Source organism: Mauremys mutica, chromosome 10, assembly GCF_020497125.1.
Source record: "Mauremys mutica isolate MM-2020 ecotype Southern chromosome 10, ASM2049712v1, whole genome shotgun sequence".
Taxonomy (NCBI): domain Eukaryota; kingdom Metazoa; phylum Chordata; order Testudines; family Geoemydidae; genus Mauremys; species Mauremys mutica.
In genome coordinates this window covers 65,676,555-65,698,690 of record NC_059081.1, presented here as the reverse complement: position 1 = coordinate 65,698,690, position 22,136 = coordinate 65,676,555, and the positions used below count along the sequence as shown (strand labels likewise).

The 22,136-nt window shown below is 39.6% G+C and overlaps 1 protein-coding gene across 1 annotated transcript in view; it reads left to right on the top strand.

Annotated features, from left to right (window-relative positions):
• The window catches only part of ERBB4 (erb-b2 receptor tyrosine kinase 4), a 981,920-nt gene that overhangs the window by 298,412 nt on the left and 661,372 nt on the right, over window positions 1-22,136 (top strand). The window lies entirely within an intron of this gene.

Below are 22,136 nucleotides of genomic sequence, written 5' to 3'. Positions count from 1 at the left end.
TTTTTATGCACTAGGTTGGCCATTCAAGGCTGAAAATTATGTTATCAAACTTGGCAATCAGGGACTGTGACTATATGAGTGCAACAATAAGATCTCATTTTCCTAAAGTGGCATTTTTTTAATCAGAGAAATGAGAGACGTGAAGTGCTAGAAACTAAGATCCTGAGGGCTAAGAGCTTTGGAGTCACTTCAGAGTTGTCTTTTTTTTTTTTATTTAAATGAGTCGCACTCTGTTGACCTTCTATGGGGTATTCAGTGACCCTTTCAAAGGCTCCAATTCTGGATCCTCAACTCTGGCTGACTAAATGGGTTTTGTGTAGGGATCAAGAAGGAATAAGAATCCTCCTCCAGGATATAGCAGAGCTCCCACCTCAAATGCACTTCCCTTTGTGTGCCTTTGGGATCGGGATCACTGTATTTGTGTATTCCCCAGCTCCCGACCTCCACTTGCTATTGCAGACGAAGCACTTGTGCAACAGTACAGACTCCTGTACAATCTGCTCTCCCTCTGTCTAGTAGAGCTACACATTCTTTTTGTATCAGCACGTGAGTGTCTTAGATGATGGGGACAGAATTTGTAACCTAAGCAATTTTGAATCCTGGCTTCCTGAGCTTTTGCAAGCCATGTTCCCTCTCTCCTAGTTTTCTTTACTACCTCCCGGAAGAACAATACAATGGAGCAGCAACCCTGAGGGGCCACGAACCTGTATTCCACTGTTAACATTGGAAAGTGGGGATAGTTTGGCCCTTGATATTTGATATCCAGCTTAGATATTTTTCAGCAGTCTCCATTATCACCGGGATGCCACTTTAGTGCTATTGATGCAATAGATTGTGCTCTCAATATGGTGTGTTACCTAATGTTTCCATGCTAGCTTTTCTGGAATATCAGGGCTAACAATAGTATCATAGCATCATAAGTGGTAGATTGGTGCTGGGGAATTACCAAAGTAATTCTTAGAGGTTTTAGAAAAAATAATTAAGAGAAACTGTTCTTTTACTTGCTTCCCCCACCCCAGCAAAAAAAACAAACCTTGACCTTTTCATTAAAATACAAGTTTCTGTGGGAAATACCCATTTTTAATGACATATTTTCAGGTTTTCATCACTGAAATCCAGAAAATTGTGCTTTTATTCTGTTTTCAGCAGCCAAAACCAAACACACAGAAATTGGGGGGGTTCAGTTTTTTTAAAGAAAACCTGAAAATATTTGAAAAAAAAATCTTTGATGAAAACCCTTTCATTTTTATCAACATTTTTCACAGGAATTAAAAAAAAATAAAAACTAGGCAAACTTCCTGAACAGTGCTAGGTGTTAATTTAAAAAAAAATGTGGCGAGGTTTCAGTAAAATGGAAATGGGGGGAGGGATAGCTCAGTGGTTTGAGCATTGGCCTGCTAAACCCAAGGTTTGAGTTCAATCCTTGAGGAGGCCATTTAGGGAACTGGGGTAAAAAATCTGTGTGGGGATTGGTCCTGCTTTGAGCAGGGGGTTGGACTAGATGATCTCCTGAGGTCCCTTCCAACCCTGATATTCTGTGATTCTGAATAAATCCTGAGAGCCAAACAGGTCCTTAGGAAAGGTAAAGAGAGACCAATACAACCATGGAATCACTGGCACTATTATAGTATTACAAGGAAGGGGTATGCTTCAAGCACCATGATGTCACTGGTATGTGCAAGGATGTGTACACACATCATAGTTTCACTTTCTCCCTGTAAAATTAGTGTTTTGCTATTAAATAAGTGCCACAATTTTAATTGCTCCCTTTAAAAAAAAACTTTATTAATAACAGTCATGGTGCTTTCTCATATTTTTTAAAAACCAAAAATTAACCCTGTGAGACTGAGCCATGTTCTCTCTCATGTTCTGACAGAAAACCAGCTACCTGAGGAGTTCATAGCTGAGAGCAAAGCACATTTCCATATCACTTCCCCGCTTGCTGGCATGGGACTTTTATTTTTGCATGCTCTTTTGCTGCAGTTGGGCTTCTTTTTTGCCCCTCCCTCCCCCTCAAAACACCTACAGCTTGTCAAAAATGCCACAAGAAGAGGGTTAATTATTTCCAGGATAAAAGAGAGTGCAGTGAGCGGTTATTGATGGGGTTAAGCTGACATTTAAAATGTATGGTTTAAGAAAGGACAGTGATGAGGGTCAGGAGACTGAAGAGAAATGAGAGGCCATTAGAAACATCCAGTTTCCTTTCCTGCAGTCATGCCTGCTGCCTTGGACCAAGCACCTGTGAGTAATGCTGCATTAACCTGTCCAGCCCACATATTCATTCTGCCGTCTCATCAATGTAACTAATGACTTCTCAGTATCCCTCAGAAATGCTTCTAGTACTTTCTTTAAGAAAATGATCTGTTTGAATACACTGGAGATGAAAGGCTTCTGTAGTTTTCAGCATCCTAGGTGAATAGCCTTTTTTTTTTTAAATATTTACTTTAAAGTTTGGGCACAAACCCCAAAAGTTTTATTTTTGAACTCAGCTGGTCTACTCCTCCATTTGCCATTCCATCATCCTAAAGTACAAAGAGCCTGATATTCAGAAATACTCAGCATCTGCAGCTCCCAGATCTGGTTCTCTGAAAATCTGATAGTTCTTATATGTATGAGTGTCCTTTAAGCCTCAGCTCCTGGAGTCATGTGACTGTGTCAGACTCTTAACTTTCATTAAAAAAAAATCTAGTTTGCGATGAACACTGCAAACAAAAACCAGAAGTCAAAAAAGGAACCTCAAATTAATTATTTTCTAAAAACAAACAAACAAACAAAAAAATCATCTTTTTTTAAGCCAGTCTCCTGAATTTTTGATGACTGATTCATCATTTTTGGATGCAAAAGACTGGCAATACTGAAATCAAGCCAAACTAAACCACAGTGCTTGAGCCATTCCACATTGCATGAACCTACTCATTAAACAATGATTTGTTTGTGATAGAAACCACAAGCTGCTTTATGTTGACAGATATTTTAGAGGCCCTGATATTACATTAAGCTCCATGTGGGTGTCACAAATATGACAGGACCATGGTCTTTGTTGAAAAAACATTTCAAAGCAGTTCTTGAAGGATGGGCAAGTCTGTCGTTGGAAACTTTTCTACCATCCAAAGTGCTTAGCTTGCACGTTACCTTTTCCTATGCTGGTTATACAGATGCTAAAAACTCAGATCAAAAATTCTGTGAAAGAAGTGTTTACTGTAGGAATTAAATCCCCAGATGTACAGCAGTCACCCTTAAAGCAACCTTCTGCTGTAAATTATTAATAAGGTTACTTCAGAATTTCTAGTTCTTCCTGCAAGAACTATTGCAGATCCTGAGGTAAACTTATTTAGTCATCAAAGGCAACTGAAAACCTTTTCAGAATGACCAGTACACTCCACATTATGACATTTAAGGTCCAGTTTTGAGTGCTGCTGAGTGCCCTCAACACCCTTGGAAATCAATGGAAATAAAGGGTGCTCAGAGCCTTGCAGGATCAAACCTGCAATGCATGTCTTGTATGTTAATTTTAGAATATATTTGCTATATTGTTACATTTTAACCAGGAGAATTTAGCAAATAATTCATTAACTAATTGGTTTTCCCTGCTTACAGGTTGCAGTTTCAGGGTTTGAGCCTGCAAACACTAAAGCTCACGCATAGCTTTACATACCTGAGTAGTCCCATAAAACGTCAGTGGGAGTACTCATGCGATTAAAGTAGTTCAAATGTTTGCAGGCTTGGGCACTTAGAGAGGGCCTCGGCTAATTAAGGACCCAATACTGCCACTGGTCCTTGTGTGAGGGGTCTCTTTACAGTGAAAAAGAGCTCGTGTAAAGTAAGGTTCCAGGAATCTAAGTGGAGATAGAAAGCTAGGCCAAGATTTTCCGAAGGAACTAGCGATTTGGGGTGCCCTTCTACCTTCCTGAGACTCCTGAAAAGGGCCTGATTTTTAGAGAGCGCTGAGAACCCACCTTCTACCAAAAAAGTCCCCAAAAACCAAAACATGCCCCATTAATGTGTCTTGACCTGGGCATCCAAAATCACTACTCACTTTTGAAAATTTTGGCCTAGGCAGGAAATGAAAACAGAAGGGGAAAACAGAGGACCCAGAAAGAGGAGAATGAAGAGGAGAGGGGGATGGTTTCTGAGTTGTTTTAGACAGAGAGATTGGAGTGAGTTATCATAGAATCATAGCCAGATAGTCCCCTTTTTCTGTAAGCTTTTCATTAATGTAATATGATGTGAATGGTCTGACGTGCCCTTTAAGCTCAGGTTGACTGGCAGGAAGCCACTAAATCTTTTTTTTTTTTTTAAAACAGTGGAGTGCCAAGGTGCACACTGTCTCATCCCTATAAATCTCATTATCTGTACTATGCCAGAGCTCATTGATTTTCAGTCAGAACAAGTCTCCCATAAGGAATTTTTCATATACCAGCCAATAATCCATAGGGTCTACACTCCCTCCCCTCCATCTCCAGTCTACATCAAAAGAAGCTCCCAACATGGAGAATGGGGGTTTCTTTCACAGCTGTGGGTAGGGGCATAGCTGTGATAGGAGGGCACAGTTCAAAGATATGAGTTATTTAAATGGTCTTGTAATGCTTTATTCATCTCTTCGATACTGTTTGACACAAGGCACATTGACTCATTCTATTGTCCAGCTGTGACACAAGGATGGGAGTTATAGACTTTGTAGGGTCAGTAGTTAAAATATACAATTGTTAAATCCCTTGCCTATATTTTTAGGTAAGGCAAAATGATGTGACATATCCACAGAGGATATATTATGAGCTGTAATGTCTTACAGTATATCAGAAGTAGCTACAGATGTAGCTGTCAGACAGCGAGTACTAAAACTGAACAAGGTTTAAAGGGGATTATTTCTGCTTTTTCATTAGGAGAAATAATCTCCATTTAAAAGTTAGTAACTAATGTGCCCCATGACTGCACATTCATCTTTAGCCGTAATAATGCATTTTATCATTAATACTTATGAATTTTCACTTGCGTTATAATCCAATCAGCAGCAAATCTTCCTCTTAAAAAAACAAGGGATTCAGCAGACTTTAACAGCACAGGTGCTGCCCAAAACTTTGGTTTTCAATAAGGTAGTTCAGCTACAGTAGGGAAAGTTTTTTCTTTTTTTTTTGTCTCTGATACCATACAGTGCTTTGTCTTGATAAATGAGCAGAAATCCTGTATTGCAAGTATAACTATTAAGTCTGGAATGCTCAGAGGGTTGTGGTACTGAAGCAAAGCTGTCTGCTTTAGAAAGGTTTCTAAATAAGGCTATGAAAGTTGTATTACTTGTGACACACAGTTGGATCATTTTCTGATGTTGTGGCTGGCTTCCGAGGGGATCACATTTAGCCTATGGGGTTGCTTTAAGCCATTGTATTGGTACAACCTTTGCATTTTGTTTAAAGCTGCAATGGGAGTCATTGGTTTCAATTTATAGGAGATGGTGAGAGGCGGCTTTTCTTTTCCCCCAATTTCCTTTCATGGGGTGTATCCAACGTACACTGATGTCAGTGGAAAGACTCCTATTGACTTCAGCGGGCATTGGCTCAGACACCATATGCAATTGTAAACTCCGAGGGTTGTTTTGAGTTTCAAGTTCCAGCAAACAGAAAAACTCAAAGAAAAACTTACTCAAGATTGTTGCATTTTGCCTGGTTTCAGCAGGAAAACGTAAGCCAGTATGGGGCCTGGTTCATAAATGTTTGTGAACCTTGTGATAATGGTGAATTTTCATTGACCTGAGCCAAATGTCCAATATGTAATGAAAAACTAAGCAAGCTGTGTTTGATGTGATTTCTGATTCTGCTGTGATTTTTTTCCCCACAGAGCTCTAGATTTAAGTAAGTTGTTCTAAAAAATAGGTTCAGGGTTCACCTACTGTCAAAAGCACCTAGAAACGGCTTTTCTTTTTTCCCCAACTCTCTCTCATCCCAGCATTTCTGGTGTTTAAATCTTAAATGCAACTAGTACAACAAACTACATCTCCACTACTATGTGTCTAACTGAGCAACTCTTTGACCCAGACCCTAAAACCCTTCTAAAAACATAGAGAATAATGATTCTGAGCCTTATGGTTTCCGACATACAATGTTTCTTGTCCCGAGAACCATTTCAACTATAACTTGGTGGTGATGGAGGAAAAGGGGTAAAAATGACTCGGAAGGGGGGAAGAGATCTCATCTGTATTATGATCTTGACCTTGCTTCCACTGAATTCAATTGCAAAATTCCCAAGCGGAGCCGGATCAAAGCTTATTGTCTGGTTCAAAGCCCATTATCTCACTTTTTTTTTTGCCTAGTGGGAATAGAACATTTAACCATGGTTGGAATGACATAATATCTGCACTGTGTTAGTCCAAAGTTAGATGACTGAAGTATGAGATTTTCAAACACCCTTTACATAGACTTTTAAATCTCAGTCCCAGAAATCAGGGGGAAACCCCAAATGCCTTCTTTGTCCAATAAACAGTCCTAGCCCCTCTCTTTCTCTCTCTCTTTTTTTTTCCTGATGGGGAAAACCCTCATTGTTAATAGATTTGCATCTTATTCAAAGCCATGCACAGATCAGCTATTCATCACTGCCACCTTTCATTATACCTCTTTAAACTGCAGCATGCTTGCCACGGTCACTGCTTCTCTCTCCATTCAGCTTGGGGTTTAATTGTCCCCTTAAAGCCGTTTGCCAGGGCCCTAGCAGGACAGCAAGATTTAATATCCTAATTTTTTATTCTTCCTCCTCTTCTCTCTCTTTCTGTAACAAGCAAAAACTCTGCTCTGTCTCACTCTGTGTCCCCCCACCCCCATTTCTGCTGAACTAGCAATATAAGATAATTGTTTCATTTTTATTTATACCTCCAACCTTGGTTTTATCATCATTTTTCCCCTGGAAAGAAATAGTGCAGTACAATCTCTTAGTTCCATACAAGTTAATTTTCAGTCTTCCAGACTCATGACCCAAGTGAAAATTCTGCTAGAATGTTACAGGATTCTAGCTTAGTATTAACACAATTTGAAGAAAAGGTTGGATCCTGCATTTCTTTCATTGAATAAGCTTTCACTACAAAGCTTCCATTTGACTAAGGAGAGCAGGATCAGGTGCTAATGTTGTGCCAGCACTTCTATCTCAGATGCTTATTTTTAAGGCTCTGCAGCTTAGCAGCAGGAAGTGTCTTCTGGGGGGTAACATATAGAATAAAATCTCAGGCTGGAAGACACAACACTTTAAATTATACCTATATGAAAAACTAATTTAACATGTGTTTTTAGGGTCCTGTTTTGCCAATGAGCCACATGCAGTACCATTGGGAGTGTTGTATTCAGGTCAATGGTAGATGAGGGCCTTTGCTTGTACCATGTAATTCCAAATTGCTTGGACTAAAACAAGAAAATGAGAATCTTTAGACATCTGAAGATGCAATGAGCAGAGACATTGTTCCTTAGCTTAGAATTTAATTGTTTATGTCAGTTGGTTGCAATCATGTCGTCATATTCATTAGTAATTGTGATTAAAATAAATTAGGGGCATGTGTGTGTATATACGTACCATAGTACATGACACAATATTCCTTTTTAGTTGTGTTTGCCATAGCAAGAGCTTTGGCAGTATGGAAGTATTTAAAGCATTCAATAAATATATCTTATAGTAAAGGATCATGATTAAATATATAGGGTAAAATTTTGGCCCCCTGGAAGTCCAAGGGAGTATTGCTATTGACTTCAATGACACCAGGATTCCACCCAAAATAATTTCTTAAGAAACTTTCATTCTCAAAATGAAACATTTAGAATGTGTTAAAAATGAATGAACACTTGTACAAACTTGTTACCTTGATAGTTCAGAATGGTGATAGTCAAATTATTTGACTTTGCTTAGTTAAAAAAAAATTTTTTAGATCCCTTGTTACTATGTGACTGATCTCTGAGAGAGTTATAATAAAATATGACTCATTTGGCAAAATTGTTGCAGGGCAGACTGCATTTTTGCTGGTTTGCACAATGAAAAAACAAGGACACAAACTTTTTCATTCCCGCTTGAATTTTTTTATTTTTTTTTAAACAGAAAAGAGAGCTTTCAAAGACTAAAAATTGTCATTTTGCCAAGAAAGGCTGTTTTTGCTGACAGAATTAGTAGTTTAGCACAGCTCTAATTTCCCATTCTAAATATGTTGTAAGATTATAGGGCATGTTCTGAGAAATATTCAGCATTTTTCTCTTAAGTTGCTCAAAACTAAGAAAATTACTAGAAATGTGGCATTTATAGTGCAAGATGTACAGTTCAAAATCTGACTTTTTTCCTTAGGCATCCAAAATGTGCATTTCTAAATCAGTATTTTGTTGTATTCCATTCCATCAAAATAAAGTACTTGGAATATGTGAAGAAGATGTTGCAAACAGTTTCAGGGTCAGATCCTCTTCTGGTATAAACGAGTGTTGCTCTGTTGAAGTTAATAGTTATGCCAGTTTACCCCTGCTGAGGGTAGAGCCTTTAATGTCTTTTCCTTCTTTTGAACTATCTCAATGAAGTCTCCACTCCCTAATCTCCTGTTCTAAGTTGTAGCCTAACTGTATCACCAAATGACAGGTCTAATAACTGTATGTAGTATTGTTGTAGCCATCTTTGTCCCAGGATATACAGAGACGAGATGGCTGAGGTAATATGTTGAATTGGACCAGCTTCTGTTGGTGGGAGAGACAAGTTTTTGAGTTTAAACAGAGCTCTTCTTCTGTGTAAGCTCTAAAGCTTGTCTCTCTCACCAACAGAAGCAGGGCTGCCCAGAGGGGGGGCAAATGTGGCAATTTGCCCCAAGCCCTGGCCCCACAGGGAGCTTTCAGGGTCCCCCATGAGAGTTTTTGGCGGCAGGTCCTTCAGTGCCGCCGAACACACCCAGAGCAAGTGAAGGACCCGCTGCCGAAGACCCGGAGCTTCTGCTGCTGAACAGAAGCTGATCCAATAAAAGATATTACCTCACCTATCTTGTCCCTCAGGTGTAATAGCTCTTTCTGTAGCCTCTTCATATGTTTGTTCTACCAGATCCACTACATCTTTACTGCCGTGGCTGTTTCTTCTCTGCCCGGTGGCATTAGAGTAACCATCTGTCAGAAGAATACCTGAGGTTAGTGCGGTCTGACTTTTAAAATCAGAGATGAACAGGCCAGCATTCAGCTCGTCTTTAAAATAGACTGTATCTTTGGTGCTCTTGATCTCATTGTTATTTACTGAGGGAAAACTCCAGTAGTGAGTGCTTAATGGAAAAGATATAACTGAACAAAAAAATCTCTTTAACACATCTGCCACTCAAACATAAACCTTGAGGAGAAGATGGTTATGGTAAGTGATGGGTAAGTTACTTTTTTTCTCTCTCATTTTCTCAGAATTGTCTGTGACTGTCCTCAGATATCTGGTTGTCAGCTGGTGAGCTCACAAATTCAGCAATGTGATACCTTATGTGCTGTAGCCAGTCTTTCTGCTGCAGTGTACCAAACACCAATCCTATGACATAACCAGAACTGGGAGAGGAACCCAAAACAAGCATGTTTCCGTACCTTGCCTCTTAATAGTGCTTTGTGTCATTGCAGTGATGCTCAATGTTGATGTGAATTTTCTTGATACACCCCATGTGGCGAATTAGTTTGAGCACTGCACAGCTAATACACACTTTACTGGGTACTAAATGATTTGTGGGTTAATTACTGTGTGTAATTTTGTGATAACCTTATTTATCTAGGTTATGTAGCTAGAGGGGTTTTTAAAATAGCTCCTCATTTCTCATTTAATTTAGGATGCTACTGGGACATGAGCGGCTCCTTTCAGGAATACAGTGACTGGAGTCCACATGCTGTATTTTGGAATCTTTAAGTGCTTAACAAATGACAGACTATCCCCTATTCTGCAAGAGTTCTGACTCATTTGAAAGACCGAATGCTCTGACCTATATTAGCCAGGAGATAATGACGTTACGTGTACAGAGAATGACCAGTCGTTTTCCATACTTTTAGTCTTTCCTGGCTTCCCTTCTTGTTATATAGAATTACACACAAAAAAAGTATGTCAAAAGAAAAGGTGCAAAGTCAAGCACTCAAAAGTTAGGAAATGCCAGAATGAAGGTTTCCTGTACAACTTTTAATTCCCCCACCTCCACCATGAGTATACGTTATGATACTGTCTTTATTTGCACGATCACATACCTTTTTGTCTATAGGATCCCTGCCTCAATCAGTGCACAGGATGGACAATGCTCACTGAATGAACAGCTGTTCAATATTTTGTTTGTCTTCATTCAGTGGGCGGCTCCATGCATTAATTAGTGCACACTATTCTGCTCTGAATACAGAATTATTAATTCTCCAGCTCCCATGCCCAATCCTCTCCATTGCCACTAGTTCCCAGTCTGTGCCCTACTACCATAGTCCCTGCTGCTGCCCCTCACCTGAAGGTTGTCAGGCATCTGTTTTTCAACTGGAACGTCTGGTCGAAAGGGATCTTGGCTCTGGGGACTGGGCCGCTAAAAGTCCGGTTGGCTGCAGCCACCAGTGGGGCAAGCAGGCTCTGTGTCTGACTCTGCATGGCTCCTGGGAAGTGGCTGGCATGTCCCTCTGGCTCCTAGGTGTAGGGTGGCCAGAGGGACCGTGCGTGCTGCCCCCACCCGCTGGCACCATCCCAAGCGCAAGCTCCGCAGCTCCCATTGGCCAGGAACTGCAGCCAATAGGAGCTCCTGGGATGGTGCCTGTGGGTGGGGACAGTGCGTGCAGCCTCCTGGCCAACCTTCCACCTAGGAGCCGTAGAGACATGACCTTGCTTCCCAGGAGCCAACTGAGTTCAGTGCTGCCCAGAGCCTGCACCCCGAACCCCCTCCCACAGCTCACCCCCCTGCCCCAGCGCGGACCTCCTTCTGCACCCAAACTCCTTCCTGGAGCCTGCACCCCAACCCCCTACCCCAGCCTTGAGCCCCCTCCAGCATTCTGAACCCCTTGGCCCCAGCCTGGGGCCCTCTCCTATACCCCAAACACCTCATCTCCAGCCCCACCCCAGAGCCTCACGCATCCCAACCCCCTGCCCCAGCCTGCTGAAAGTGAGTGAGGGTGGGGGAGAGTGAGCAATGGAGGGAGGAGGGATGGAGTGAGCACGGGGTGGAGCCTGAGAGAAGGGGTCAGGCAAGGGTGTTCATTGTTTTGCAATTAGAAAGTTGGCAAACCTACCTCACCCCCATGTATGGCTCCTATCCCTTCTGCTTTTCCCCATCATGATGCCTAAGGTCAGCAGAGGGGTCACTGACAGCACTGGAGAGATGGTCTCCCTGCTTCCATTTCTGGTCCCTGGTCCCCCTGCTGTGGGGAGGGGTGCGGGATCCAGCTGCTAGGAGCAGCAATTACTAGGGAAGATCTGCACAACCTTCGTAGAGCCCTGGAATGGAGCATGCTCAGAAAATTTCGCTGCCAAATTCTGACTGGGCATAAGTGAACTGAGATTTTTTAAAGGTTTACAACTTGGCCAAATTTGGATAGTTTTTCAAAGCAAGAGACATATCCTTGATATCACAATTATCTTCCTACCAAATTTAGTGTCCCTGCTGGAGCTTCTCAACAGAATAGTCATAAGAATTTTTCTAAAATGGGGAAACAAAACATATTTTTCCCTAATCTGGTTCTTGAGAATGGCTGAACCATTTTTGCAGAACCTTTCCAAATAATTCAGCTTGAGGCAGACACCTAGCAAGGAGAATTTCAGCCCGAATGATTAACGTTGGGCAAAGTTACACACAATTGAAAACAAAGTTTTATAATGGAAGGTGGCTGGCAATCTTAACTACAAGTTTATAGTACCAGCTTCACCTATAATATCTGCGTTATAAAATTAACCTCTGCATTGGAGAAGTTTTCTATATAAATTTAGATTTTTTTATTAGTATTTTTGTTTAAGGAAGAAAACTATACTTATTCGACTACTTTGGCAAACAAACAATTAGCTTTGGGACCATTCACATTGAGTTGTTTTTAGATTTTGGGGGTTTTTTTTGAGCTATTGATGGCAAATACTTGGAAATTTTCATGCAGATCAACAAATACAGATTTTCATTTTTATTTTTGTGTGGCGTTGCTACTGCAAATGTCATGTTTGCATATTTTTAAATTAAAAATCAATATGCCATTGCATATCAAGAAATAATATTTTACAACATCTGCTGTAAAAAGTTTATGGATTTCCTTGTTAACTGCTTGTTTATGAGAGAGAGCTGAAGGGAAAAAGGAGAGTGAAATTCTCACCAGCCTGCCATACTTTTCACGATTGCTGCATTGTTGTCGTTCTTTTGGTCTAATATATCGTCCATCAGAGAATTCATAAACTGCATGTTTGTACATTAGGAGAATTAATCATGCTGTTTTGGTGCTTTATATATTTCTTTTGTTAGACAAAATCTGAAATACTCAGACATATTGTAAAGCATATGTTAGGAAGGGTTGTTTTTATAGGTGATTATTGATCTGAATTTGGCAGTTATGCAAAATTTAATAGAGATGGATCTGAAACCAATTTCCATTCCAAAAAACGAAAGATGTACCCCTCCCCCCCAAAAAATGTTGGGATTTCTAAACTAAAAATATTTTTTTAGAACAAGCCAAGCTGCTTAGTGACAAGATACTTCATTGTGTCACTTACTATATGTGTCATTGAGCTATATGTGTCATTACTTTGAACATATACATATATACATGTGTATGCATGTATTTTTTTCTTTTTGTAAAGGTTTTGAGGTTTACATTTTGAGTTTCATGGTAGATGAATTGTACTTGTTTGGGGTGAGAGTAAAAATGATTGTTATGATGTATGATTTTCTGTATACTTGATAAGAATTATTTATGATGGGTTTGGAAGATATATGTGATGTCCTTTTACTAGTCATTTCTTTACTTTTAGGTGCTTGGGTTTTGTAAATGATGTGGCAGTAAGTACATTTTATCTCAGGAACCTTAATTCTGTTATTTAATGTATATACGACTAATACAAAACATCCGCAGTTACATTGGATGGGGAAAACCTATATGGGAAATAAACCCTCATGCTCTGGGGTGTAGGCAAGCCATTGACTCGGTTAGTAACAAAGTTCCCTGGTGGGCTGGTTATTCCATAATGAGACTTATTGTTCTCTCTATGTAGTGTCTAGCACCGGGCAGTGTCAGTGACAGAACACTGGACTAGATAGATCATGGTTGGATCATCTGTGGTAGTGCCCTTATTCGTAGTACTCCGACCTAGTGTGGCTTTGCCTGTCTCTCATTTTAACCAGTGCAAAACATATTTTACTAGTTTCTACAGCTCTTTTCATAGTCTCACTTTGGTAGTAATTGATTGTCCCTTCTTTTTGTGGACCTTTTTCTTTGCATTCTATGTCAGGACATTTTATGGACATACTGTGGTGTCTTAAGTGAGAAATAAGGAAAGAGAGAGACAGCTAAGTAGATGTGGTAGTGAAGTTGTTTGTACACTATACAGGCTTTTCCATATTGTTGTTCAAACCATTATCATGTGCTCCAGTAAAGAGTAGTCAGAGCAGGTTTGTGTTAACCCATAATGTTCAAGTTACAACTAACAAAAAATGACAAAAAAATGACCATAAGCTGCTCAAAGCTGTATTATCATTTGTATTACAGTAGTGCCTCTGAGCCCAGCCATGGACCAGCGCCCCATTGTGTTACGTGCTGTACAGACAGAGAAAACAGTCTCTGCCACAAAGAGTTTGCACGCTAAGCAATTAACAACCTGATTTGCCAAGAGATGGACATTCAAATTGGTATTGGGTTTAGTTTAAAGGAGAAAAAGGTGATAACACAGCTTGACTAATAAGCCATGGTTGCAGTATATAGAATTTTTCCCTTTTGTTGATTACCACCATGTTCTTTACATTCAGCAAATCATGTAGTTGAGTGTACCTTTTAAATACAAGTTATACCTCTCGTAATGGCTGAAAATATTTGGCCCAATCATGCTAATACCTAAACCCGTACATAGCTTTACTCGGTAGTCCTATACATGCTCATGAGTAGTACTACTGCTGTAAAGTTGCACACAGATTTAAGCATCTGCAGTCTTGGAGGCTTAGACTGTAATGTAATTATGATACAATTTCAAAGAGGTAGGGAAATAGCATATCAGTGGTTATGCACCCATGTAAATGATATGCTTGCTGGTCAAGAACAGCACCAAACAATAAATCCATGAGCTTAGCTATCATTAACGTGCTCTTTGTGTGTGATTCAGTGCTACTTGATTGAAAAAAAGGGCCAACCTGAGGTGTAAATAGCCAATCAAGGTTTTTATATATGTTGTCAAAAAATCCTAACTGGAAACTGGCAATGACAGCTTTTCCTCTTGAAGAAAATATAGTCATCCAAATGGTTTTGTCAACATGGAAAATTCTGCATAGCAATACAGTTTGGTGAAATGCAAATAGCTATTACCCAGAGTATTGCTTGTATAAGGATAAAATTAGTGCTTCTGGCCAAGGAGAATGGTAGTCAAGTAAAGATCTATTGTATGCTGAGCTTAGCAATGATAAAAGTAGGTAGATAAATGCAGGTCTGTAGAGAAAAGAGATTAGATAGGTAGGACACATCAGGATGAACCTCCATGTGAGGGCACATATTAATCCAGATACAATGGTGCTATAACCGCCTTAACTGCAAATGACGTGAAAACGTACAACACAAGTGTTTTGCACACAACACCAGAGAAAATCTTTTTTTTATTAACTGAGCTGAACTTTAAAATTATGTTATGACCAAAAATCAATAAAGAGAAACTGATTTAAGTTCATCCAAGTGTGAAGGGGTTTATTACCAGTGCTACATCACTCTAATGATGTACTCTTAAAATTTTGTTTTTGTGATATATTACATCTATTATTGCTAAAAGGATAAAACTGCAAAGCAACACTGGACATTAATAAATCAATTTAAAGAAAAATGGGCAGGTAGCCAAGGGAAAACTAAATTCAACTTGCAGTTTTTAAACGGTGTACAATTGTAATATATGCAAAGGGCACCCACAATAAGGGTATACGCTTTAACTTGCTAATGTGGGTTCTGTTGTGATGGATATATATGCATGGTGTGGCATAATATAAATCCCCCTGGGTAGCTGTACTATGACAGTGTGTTGATAAGTAATATTTCTAAAGCTAATTTCCTCGCTTAACCTTCTAGGTAGGTATGTTCTGCAAAAACACACCACAGGGCTTCCTTGATCTCAGGTTGCATGTATTTATTTGAAGAACATTTGTCTGCCTGTCTGTTTCCATCTACATTAATTTTCCTACTTCTCTAGCATGTGCCTTTCTGAATCGCTACCATCTTTGTGTGTATTCTTACAGGAATAAAAACAACCACCATTTTTCTTTCTTTTTAACAGAAAGGAAGGGCATAGCGTATTAGCGCTTATAGGCAAAATCCAAAGTCCTCTGAAGTCAGTGGGAAGACTGCCATTGACTTCAACCCACTTTGGATCAGGCCCTATATTAGGGGATTCAGGAATCAGGTGACCTGGGTTGTATTCCTGGTTCTGCTATTGACTCACTGTGACAATTTAACCTTGCCTGTATTTTAGTACCCCATGTGTAAAGGTTGGACAGTAATACTTAGCCAACTTTGTAAAGTGTTTTTCGATCTGTGGGTGAAGTTCACTATTTAAATGCAAAGTATTATTTTATTGATTGATTGATTGCAATGAGAGCAGAATAGATGCTGAAATTTTTTTTCATGAATATTCAAATTTTACAAGAATTCACCATGCCCATGTTCATTTTTCATGAAGAATTGAGTTAACTAGTTTACCAGCAGGAATGTTTGTAGTAAGAGACCACTGAAATTTTTGAATGTTCAAAATGTCAATACAAATTTTTTGGCAAAAACTTTCAAAATATGTTTGGGAAAAGTTTTTGTTTTCACCATTTTTGGCTAATTCTCATTGTGAAAACAAATTGTGTAATGAATGGAACATATTCATTTTAAATAAATATTGAATTCTCAATTATAAGCATTCACACTAAAGCTTAACATTATTTTGGTTGTGATCTCTGGTCTTCCTAAATGATACATGAAATCCCACTTCTTCCGTTACCTTTAATATTCTGGTGCCATTTTATAAATGAAGAATAATAGACTTTAAGGCTATAATTTTCAAAGAAGCCTAAGGAAATTAACTGGACTTCTAATTCCTTTGTGCTCTTGTTAAAATCCACGCCTCAGTATTTTGATCCATGTGTTTTCGGAATTAGTAAAAACACAATGACTGAGATTACACTGAACTAAGTAGGCACTTACAAACAATGCACATGACAGTGGTTAAAATTAGACAACAGCAAGGAACATGAATACTCTTCTGCAATCCCCATAATACCATGTGTTTAACACCATGTGTTAAATGCAGCAGCTTTCACATTAAAGTGTGATTATATACTGAAAACTGACTCTGAAAATAGCAATATTGAATTCCCTGTTCATTGTTTGTTAATGATTTCCATATCAAATGTGCTCAGTTTACAAGTAACAAGATTTTTTTTTTCTGACTGCCAGGCATATGAACTCAACCTGGAGTCTGAAAGTGAAGCTGGAGTCTTTCCTTTTTGCCTATCATCATTCTAAGAGGAGGTTCTACAGGCCGCATTGTGCCCTTAGTTACACCTCTGTAACCCTGTTGTTTTCATATTATGCTATCACTGACACCTGTTCAAGCCCCTTGCCTTCTGTAGGTGCGTGCACAGGTGTAACTGATTGGAACTTAGTAAACAATTATTGATGATGCATAAAAGGGGATCAAATCCAGCTCACTCTCCCCTATTGTGTTGATTCTGTCTGGCAATCAGGAATAAAGAGTGGCAAAAATGTATTTTTGAAACTTATATAAGCAGCTATAACTCAGAATATGGAGAGGGATCAGATCAGCTCCCATTGTTGTGTCCCATATAGCACCTTGCAGGATCGGGCTCTAATTGAGCCATCTCAATTTATTGTATCAGTCTTTAATTAATGGGATAATCATAAATTAAAAAGCAGGGGAAGTAATTCATTCTTACCGTATCTACAATCAACTCCACCAGAGCTGAGAGTGGGTTTTGAACCTAGGACTTTTTGCATAAGAAGCTTTCACTTCTATTGTTTGAGCTATAGAGTTAAGTCTCTTGGCAAGTTGCAGTAGCAAAGTCATAAACCAGCCAGTAGAGGGAGACAAAGACCCACATGTTCCTTATATGGGTTACATCCTACAGTACTGTGGTAGTCACATTTGAAATATGTATCTTAAGACCAGTGGGAATAGGCAGGAATCAGCACTTGAGGCTTAAACCAAGATGGTAAAATGGCCACCTTCATGAAGCTACAAAATAAATGTAATCTAGATGATGAACCGTGACACTGAACATTTTGACTCAGTAAAGATCACTAAAGCCATAGCTCGAGCACTCCGGAATGTTAATATTAAGCTATCACTAGTATTCTTAGCATTGTGTTTATTACCTATTTTGAACTAGATGAGCTTAAGTTGAATCCACATCTCTTGATATTATATGTCTCTTTCCCACATGGCTACACCAGAATAGCTGAGAAGCAAACAATAATTACAATCACTGCTATAGAGCCAAGAGAATAGTAATCTTGGATATTACAATTTTCATGTCTTTCGCTCTCATGAAAGTCTGTCATTCTGCAGGTTTTAATTTCTGACATCCGCATGGTAGGGGTAAATTAGCTTAATTGCTGTAAGATTCTTCAAAGTGTTACTCCACTAAAAAAAATCATGTTTTCATGTTCATAAAGATAAATGGCTATATTCAGTTTCCCGAAGAGTATTAAATCTATTCACCAACAATTTCACAGTGAGAATGCTCAACTGCAGCCTAGCATTTTTTTCTTATTGATAACATTATAACCAAAATACCATGAAAACACTGTGTAGCTGGAGGCTGGCTTTGATGTTATCAAGCCCAAAACTTCATTGTAAATATTCTTCATTGAAAAGTTTTCCATTATGAAGCCATAGTCAAATGTAGGAAGACAGGATACTGGGCTAGATGGACCATTAGCCTGACCCAGTATGGCTGTACGTATGTTCTTATGTATCAGTATTTACCAATAAAAATCTAATCCTTTCAAACCTATATATAAACTAAAGTTTCTGTAGAATTATATCCAGTATGACTTGGATCATTTTGCTCTCACCGCAGTTGGAGATGAGAGGCTCAGTCCAAAAGGTTTCAGTCTGGATCCAATGTTTTCCAAAGCTCAAAGGTGTTAAAAGAAAATTTACACAAACTTTGGGAGGAGAATACCCCTTGATAGAGCAGAAAGCAAATGAGTCCCAGAGCTCTGACACAGAGGTAGTTATGGAGTAAGGTAATGATTTGACCATATCTTTAAAAACTGTAACTTCACCCCCTTTGTGTAGGTGTGGTGAGAAAAAACTTAAAGCCTATACCTCCATACCAGCCTTTGTTTGTTTGTTTGTCAAAATCATGCTTCAGGCAAGGACTGTGTCCCCCAGAAAAATGGAGAAGAAATTTCTAAAATTCCTCATTTCTGTTTATTTGCTATCTGTAACCTGCTACCCATCCCTGAGAGATTCAAAGCCCAGTGGCTTCTTAATGCAAATCAGTCGATTATGAGAATTAAACCCAGCCAGCCAAAAGAAGCAAATACCATCTGACCAATTATAATTAAATAGCACATGTAGGATTTTCAAAGTGCTCAGCATTGGCCTAAATCTATTCCCATTGTAGTCTATCATTGATCTCAGTGGGAGTACAATTAGACCAATACTGAGCACTTTTGAAAATCTCATCCTAACTTCAAATTTTGAATCTCGAACAGCAAATACTCATAAATTATCCTTCTTGCGGTCAATCCCTGGAGTAAAAAATGCTCTAAAATAGTCTAGATTAATTAAGACTATTCAAAAGTTGAATAAATATGAGGAAATTACAATCTGCTTGTGAACATCACAAGAGCAGCAAAAGAGGCTAAATTGTCAAGTGAATTTATTTGGCGTGAGTTATTTCCTCAGCTCTGTTTTTATTTGAGATCCTTTGTTTAACAAAGAACCAAGCAGAAAACTAAATAAAACCTCCAAACATTTAAAATAGCTTTAGTGTTTTACAAAAACTGTGTTTCAGTTTAGACAAGTCTTCATGTCCCACTAGATAAGACTTCCATTATGTCTAATTGCAGACCATCTAATTTGCTTACTCTGTTTATAAAGGGTCTTCTGAAGGTGCAGAGCTGTCACGCTCCTGTAGAACTACTGTGTGCCAACACACGTCCTGTTACTTCACGCTCCTGTAGAACTACTGTGTGCCAACCCACGTCCTGTTACTTCACACTCTGTAACAATTCCATGTGTTCCAAAGACAACAGAAACAATTACTAGATACTAAATATTGACCACACACCTTAGGAGGCAGGACTAAACTCCAAAAACATAGGCATCTGCCAGCTGAGCTGAACAAAATTCATAATTTTGAAGCACATCTAGCCTGACCTCCTGTATGACACAGGCCATTCACTCAGTAATTCTTCCATCAACTCTGATAAATCTTGGATGAACTAAAGCATATATTTCAGAAAGACTCCAGTCTTGATTTAAAGACTTTAAGTGATGGAGAATCTACCACATGCCTTATTACCATTAATTACTGTTACACATTTGCACCGTGGGTCTCCTGGTGGATGGGAGTAGTAGAACTCTTTGCTGTGAGAAGCCAATAGAGGGCAAACTTACCCCATACAAAGCCATTACTGTACATTATAGTAGCTGGACAAAATCTTAAATTTCAGCAACATTTTAGACAATTTTTTTGGCCCATATTTTCAATACCTACTGAAGAGGGGCAAACAATAAAAAATAGCTTGGAAATTTGGTTTTTCAAACAGCTCCGATTACAGTACACAAGGGAGCGAGAAGAAGGAATCTTGAGGTACAGGTACAAGCCAGCGTCCTAGTGCATAGCAGCAGCAGCGTTGTGTTTATTTCTATTTGGTGTTTCTTTAAACAAACCCTTATTCTGACAGCATATATGTGACATCAGCTTTGTTGTCATGGAAAAGATTATGATGCTTTTCAAAAAGTCAGTACCAGTTAGAGCTGGTCAAAGAACACAAAATGTTTTTCACCAAAATTTTTTTAATTCTTTTCAACCCTTCCCCTGCAATAAGCACTGGAAACTTCCTAATAACTATGTGTGAAATCCCAGCAACACTGAAGTCAATGGTAAAACTCGTACTAATTTCAGTGGGGCCAGGATTCCCCCTTATATCTTACAAACTCAGAGAAACTAACTGAATTTCAACTTTTTTTACCCAAATAAAGTTTGCGCATTTTACATTGCAACTAGGCCCTACTTCATAGACCGTTCTATTAGTTTTTATTCTGTAAGCAGAGTGTCACAAAAACTCTTCAGCTGACAATAAAGAGGAAGTAGCTGAAATGATTAAGTTACACAAAATGAGAAATATAGTCACCATGGATTATTTCTTTTGAAAAAATTTCCCTTTGCTGTGTTTGGTTCTAAGAGAGCATATTGTGTGAGAAATAAAATGGAGCCAGTTTGGCTGGTTTTATATTGGCAGGAATTAAATATTGTAGATGAGAAGCATGCTTGTTTGGGCCAGAAACCTGGTGTTGCATAGAACTGTTCAACAATATTTACTGAAGTCTATTGTTCTTGGCATATAGCTGCACAATCTTGACTTACAAGCAGGGCGGGTGCAAGGATGTTTCGTGCCCTAGGCGAAACTTCCACTTTGCGCCCTCCCGCCCCCCGAGCCCTGTGGCAGCTCTCCGCCCCCCCCCCCACCGGAGGCAACCCCCCCTCCTCCCCGCCCCAGCTCACCTCTGCTCCGCCTCCTCCCCAAGCACGCTGTCGCCGCTCCACTTCTCCCGCCTCCCAGGCTTGCAGCGCCAATCAGCTGTTTGGCGCTGCAAGCCTGGAAGGGAGAGAAGCAGAGCGGGGCAGCGTACTTAGGGGAGGAGGAGGAGCAGAGGGGGGGTGGGGCGGGGAGCAATTCCCCTGCATGCCACGCCCCCCCCCTTACTTGCTGCACGTGGCCCTCCCCGCACCTCCTTGCCCCAGCTCCCTCCGCCTAAATGCCAACAATGACCAGGGCGGCTGAAGATCCAGCCACTGTGGTTGCCGCCAAAGGACCCGAAATGCCGCCCCCCGAATGCTAGCACCCTAGGCGACTGCCTAGGTCGCCTAATGGGTTGCACCGGCCCTGTTTACAAGACACCCTTTTCATCCAATGGTAATTTAACATGCTTGCCTGATTCTAACCATTTAATACTAATAGACCATAAACTGAAGCTCAATGAAGCTCAGACTGAGGTAAAGTTTATATTTAGCCTTGAGGCTGCCAAAATTAGGACATTGTATTCAATAATAAATTATGAGTTAAATGAAGAAACCTATAGCTCTACTTGTCAGGTTAAATGTCTTTGTTCAAATCTGTCACTAAGCAGTTGAAGTTAACTGATATAAAATGACAAACCTGCGAGACCAATAAAATCGCAGGTATGCATCCAACTGAAAGTCCTTAATGATGTTCTATTTTAAGAGCACCACAGCTTCCTTCTTTCCACTCCAGTACAGATAATAGTTAAAATTTCAAAAGTGCTTAAATCCCATTTTCAAAAATGACTCTAGGCTCCTAGAGCCTAAGCCCCCTTGACTTGCAGTGAGATTTAGGGTTTTAAGTACCTCAGTCACTTTTGAAAATGAGACTTGGGTTCCTAAGTCAATTTTGGAAATTTTACCCAGTCTCTCCAACCAGAAATCCTGTTATCTAAGTAATAATGATCCCTGGCTCTTACTTAGTGCTTTTCATCCGGATCTCAAAGTGTTTCACAAAGGAAGTCAGTATCCTTATCCCCATTTTACATATGAGGAAACTGAGTATGAGGGAGGTGAAGTAACTTACCTAAGACCACCCAGCAGGCCAGTGGCAAAATTGGGACAAGTCCCTGAGTCCAAGTCCAGTGCTCTACCTAGTAGACAGCACTGCTCTAGATAGAGAGTTTAAAGAAAAACCAATTAGCACTGGATATTATACTACAATTTCTCTGCTGACTGATTTTTTTTTGTTATAGCACTG